Source organism: Marmota marmota, unplaced genomic scaffold (assembly GCF_001458135.2).
Source record: "Marmota marmota marmota unplaced genomic scaffold, marMar, whole genome shotgun sequence".
Classification (NCBI taxonomy): domain Eukaryota; kingdom Metazoa; phylum Chordata; class Mammalia; order Rodentia; family Sciuridae; genus Marmota; species Marmota marmota.
Window position 1 is genome coordinate 2,126,949 of NW_025999863.1, and position 5,372 is coordinate 2,132,320.

A 5,372-nucleotide genomic window follows, 5' to 3' on the forward strand; every position below is an offset into this window, starting at 1 on the left:
GCCGCCTGCGGGGCGCGGCTGGGGAAGCGCGGCCAGGGCCCAGTGCGGGCATCCCAGCGCTGACCCGCCAGGCAGAGTCCGAGGAAAGACCAGGCTGCACTGTGAGGCGGGAGCCCGGGCGTCCCGGCAGGCGCCCGACTTGGGTGTGACGGGCTCTTCACGGCTGCGGGAGGCCGACGAGAAAGCAGGAGGCCGCAGCCCTCGCATTCGGGAAGAAGAGCCAGGGATCTGATTGGAATTTGAGAGAGAAGCCTGCAAGGCTGGGGGCAGCTCCGTGGGGGAGCGCTTGCCCGGCTTGTGCAGGGTCCTGGGTTCAGGTTCACCCCCAGCACGGCAGGGGTCGGGGATCCTGTCAAGGATGAGGACAGCTTTGACAGGAGTAACTGGAAGGATGCAGCAGCCATTAACCGATCTCCACCCTCCCTCTGAAACTATCGGAATCCGCTCACGTCACTCATTTTTTCACTTTTTTATTTTTATTTTTGCAGTTCTGGAGATGGAACCCAGGGCCTCACACTGGGTAGGCAAGTGCTCTACCACTATGCCACGCCCTGTGGCCCAGACCGGCTTTGAACTTGCAAATCTCTGGCTCTGCCTCCCTAGGACCTGGGATTACAAGCTGTACCACTGCACCGGGCTTTATTTCCATCTATCTATATGTAAAATATTATATTTATATATGATTATATATATTTAGATTTACTTTAGTTGTAGATGGACACGATATCTTTATTTTTATGTAGTGCTGAGGATCGAGCCCAATGCCTCACATGTGCAAGGCAAGCACTCTGCCACTGAGCCACAACCCCAGCCCCTCAGCAAATGCTTTTTAAGCAGAAGCCAGAAAGCAAAGATTTCACACACAATCTCTACAGGGCATGCCCGTAGTCTTAGCAGCTTGGGAGGCTGAGGTAGTAGGGTGGGAAGTTGGAGGCCAGTCTCGGCAACTTATCAAGGCCCTGAGTAACTTAACAAGACCCTGACTCAAAAAAAAAAAAAAAATTAAAAAAACGTAAAAGGACTGGGGTGTGTCGTGGTTAATCACCCTAGGTTCAATACCAAGAAACCATAAACTATTAGTAATAGTTATAATAATAATAACGTGGGCAGGGAGCCAAGTGTGGTGGCACGCACCTGTAATCCCAGCTACTTGGGGGTGGGGGGAGTGAGGAAAGAGGATGGCAAGTTCAAGGTCAGCCAGGCAACTTAACAAGACCTGGTCTCAGAAATAAAAGGGGCTGGGCTGGGGGTGTGAATTCAATGTCTATCATATGAAAGGCCCTAGGTTCAATCCCCACTACTGCAATTTAAAATGTATAGGGAGAGAGGGGTGGGATGGGGCCAGGGGCTGGGGAACATCACCCAGTGGTAGAGCGGATGCCTAGCATGTGTAAGGCCCTCGGATCCAGTGTTGCAAGAAATCCACACAATCATATAGGTATCCATGTATTTATACGTATAAACATGCGTGCGCGCGCACACCACACGGGCAATTCATGAAATCTATTCCACGCACAGCAAAGCAGAGAGCAGTCACTTTGACGGGCCAACTGCTGTTTTAAGACAACGCTGATTCAAGATGAGCAGAAACGCCTATGTAAAAAGCACAGCCCTGGACGCCAAAGACACGGAAGGAAGCAGATGCCATCACTGGCCTCATGAAACCGACTTCCCAAAGTTGTGCTGCCTCCCACGTCAAAGGAGGCTCTAGATAACCAGCTTTGGGGCAGCCTGCGGGCGGTCCCCAGGACCCCGCCCCCCAGTCCCACTGTGGCTCAGGCTGAGGTTTACTGAGTTTTCTAGAAGGCCAGAGGCTGTGCCGACAGGGCAGAGTGCCAGGTGTGAGGGCCCCCAGGAGGCTCTGCGGGAGGAGATAGGCCCAGGGGTACAGGAAACAGATACCAGAAGCCACACCCAAAACGAGGCTTGTGTGAGTCTGAGAACTTGGTGTCTGGGCCCTGCAGACACACCTGTGTGTAACTGATACCAAGGAGAAGCCCAGGCACCTGTGTTCCCCCCTCTGCCTTCACCCCAGTGTGGGGGCGAGAGGCTAGGCCTCCTGCCACAAAGGAAGGCTGTTGAACTAGCAGGAAAATCGTCTTATTCAAAGCCAGCTTTGAAGGAAGGTAGAGGAGACATTTTTTGCCTCAAATCCCCATCTTCAGAAAACTCCAGGGACACCGCAGGTTCAGTTAGCCGGGCAGCGTGGCGTCCTGCTTCTGGGGAGTCCCCTCTGTATGAGGAGGCCTCCGTTCCCAGTAAGAGGCAGTTTAGAAGTTAAAGCAATCTGGAGCTTCCACTTCAGAAGGGGCTGCTCTGGAGGCTACAGAAAAACCAGTTTTCAGGAAGTTGCCCTTAGTTTTAGAGGGTGTCTGTTCCACCACGGCTACTTCTGCAGGGTCCTGGCAGCCAGAAGTCCCTGATAGAGGTGTCAGCAGGGCCAGCCTCTCTCCTGGCTCTGGGGAGGGTCCTTCCGGTCCTTCCTGGTAACTGGCCATCCGTGGGGTTCCTCAGCTTGTGGCCTGTCCGCACATGGCCAATTTTTTCAAAAAGGTATAGTGCGCCTGGGTGGTTTGGGTGACTTCTCCAGGTTGCACCTTAGCTGACGTGCTGATGCCTCGGTGGGGCAGGGAGCCCTCGCTGACCAGAAGCATCTCTCTTGAGCCTGGTACTGGTCTGAGGAAAGAGCAATCAGGGCTGGTCAGGGGGAAGATGGTCACTAACAAGCTGCTCAGTGCAACATTTTTTCTTTCTTTTGTGTGCTAGGGATGGAACCGAAGTCCTTTTGAAGTAGGACAGAAGAAATTAGAAGAAAAAACCAGGTACACAGGACCCTGAAGGAGTGACAGGGAGCCAGGCTGTGGGTCAGAAGGGCCGCCTGTCACTCCTGGATTCCTGGGAAATCCGTGACTCTGCCTATGCAGAGCTAATCCACCCCAGAACATAGAAGCAGCAAAGAGAGGACATTTTAAGAAATCTATAGCTTAGGAGACCTTCCATTCCTATTTACGGATCAGATAACAGACCATGTCAGCCTCAGGATCTCAGAGTGACCAGACCCATGTCACCCACACAGCTTCCCGTGCCCACCCCTCCCTAAGATTGCTTTGAAGAGGAGCCCTCGGGACCTCTGGGGACCTCTCCCTCTGGAGATGGCCGCATCCAACCTGGAGGGCGCATCTGCTTCCTACACAAGCCTCTCTCCATGCCCAGGGCTGGCAAGCGCTGGAATTCTTTTCTGTCACATGAGCCAAGGGCCCCATTGAGCCGGAGTCAGTTCTCTGCTCTCTCCAGGAACTTCACCCTTCTCCTCCTGGGCCACCTCTTCTCCAGTGACACTTGTACTCACTGAGTGCAGGCTGCACGCTAAGTTATGCTCTGGCCCCCGGCCCATGTGCTGGGATCCTGTCTGTGCCTGGCACTGTCCCGGACCTCCCAGAACTGTCTGTGATGGAGGATATAGTCTACATCTTCACCAGCCAGCATGGTGGCCCCTAACTAGTTGGTGCCACTCTGGAACTGAATTTGTAGTTTTCAAAATTTAAGCAATTTAGGGGCTGGGGATATAGCTCAGTTGGGAGAGTACTTGCCTTGCCTGCGCAAAGCCCTGGGTTCAATCCACAGCACCACAAAAAATAACAATAAAAAAAATAAAAATTTAAGCAATTTAAATGTAGAGGAAATAAAGCTGATACTTTGATTCAGTGCTCAGAAAACTTCTAAGCCTGTTTGAAATACCTGGCAATGCAAACCTGTTTTTTCCCACTGTAAAATGTAAAAAGAGATCAAGGATTTCTGATGCAAATTAGCATCAAGAGGGGGATGTAATACGCACTGGATCCTAAGACTGGGTTTGACAAAAATGACATAGAATACCCCATTAATAATAGTTGAGTTTGATTACATGTTAAAACAAAAATATTTTTAATAAAACAGTACTTAATTAAAATGAATTCTGCCAGAATTTTTGTTTTACATGTGGCTACTAGGAAATTTAAATTCCCAGATGGATCATGTTCCATATGCTGAGTGACTGCGCCAGATCCTATGGTGGCTGTGGAGCTCATGGGAATCAGACAGATGTGCATTTGTATAATACACATCATTTCACACCACAAGGAAAAAAGTAGAAATCGGGTACCGTGGTGTCTACTCTCCTTGCAGGATTCTGCCCAAATGCAGGGAGTCTTGGGGAATGGTAGAGGGGCTCCCACCTCCCAGGAGATTCCACACCCATGCACACACACTGAGCCAACTTTCAGGAGCAGTAAAAGGACACCTCAATTTGCCATGTCTGAATGGGTCATTATCCTTTCACCAGTTGAGGGACATCTGGGTTGTTTACACATTTTGACTACCATGAAAAAGGCCACCATGAATATTTGTGTAGAAGTTTGTTTTATGAAGTGCTTGGAATTGAACCCAGGGCTTCACCCATCTTAAATTTTGAGACAGGGTCTTGCTAAATTGCCCAGGCTGGTCTTGAACTTGGGATCCTCCTGCCTCAGCCTCCAGAATATGGGTGTGGCCACATACCAGCTGGAGTGGATGTGTGTTTATCTCTCTTGAGTACATACCTAGGAGCATCATTGCTGTGTCATGTGGTATTTCTGTTTAACTTTTGAGGAACTGCCCAAAACTGTTTTTCACATCGGCCTGCACCATTTCACCACCTCACCAGCAGCGTAGGAGGGTTCCTATTTCTCCACATCTTTGCCAACATTCATTTGCTTTCCTTTTTCGTCTGTTCAGATTTGTTTTGTTTTGAATCAAAGCCAGCCTAGTGGGCAGGAACTACTATCTCAGCCCGGCTTTGATTTGCATTTCCCGATGACTGAAGGTGCGGAGCATCTTTACCTGCACGTGTTGTTCATTTACATGACCTTTTTGGAGAACTGTCTATTCAGATCCTTGCTCCCCAACCCGGCTGTTTTATGCGGTGCTGGGGATGGAACCTAGGGTCTGGAGCATGCTAGGCAAGGGCTCCACCACGGACCCACACCCCAGGTCCAACCTTTGCCCATCTTTTTTGTGTGTGTGCAGGGATTTTTAAAATGCTCTTGTTGTTTTGACGGCCAGGGATCTCCATCGGGCTTGCTCCTGCTGTTGGATGAGGGCTGGGAGGACACTTCGTGGGAGCAAAGCGCTTGTTGAATGACGGTCTCGGCAGTGGGTTTCTTGGTGGTGGGTCCCCTCTGCCTTATTATGCGGCGTGACCGCCTCACGAAGGTGTAAGCCTGCCTCTCCGGTCTACCATTTGTGGGTCCACCACTCGGGGTCCAATTCTGCAACCGTCCCGTAGTAGGAGCCACGCCCTCCACTGAGCAGAGACCTTTTCCCCTTCTCCGTGCAGACTCAGCTCTCCGCCCGCC

The 5,372-nt window shown here is 50.9% G+C and overlaps 1 long non-coding RNA gene across 1 annotated transcript; it reads left to right on the top strand.

The window, feature by feature from the left end:
- On the top strand, positions 1 to 3,618 carry LOC125619365. Its single transcript, XR_007350872.1, has 2 exons — positions 1 to 101; positions 2,767 to 3,618. It is a non-coding gene; the product is annotated as an uncharacterized LOC125619365 (long non-coding RNA).
- The last annotated feature ends 1,754 nt before the right edge of the window (positions 3,619 to 5,372 follow it).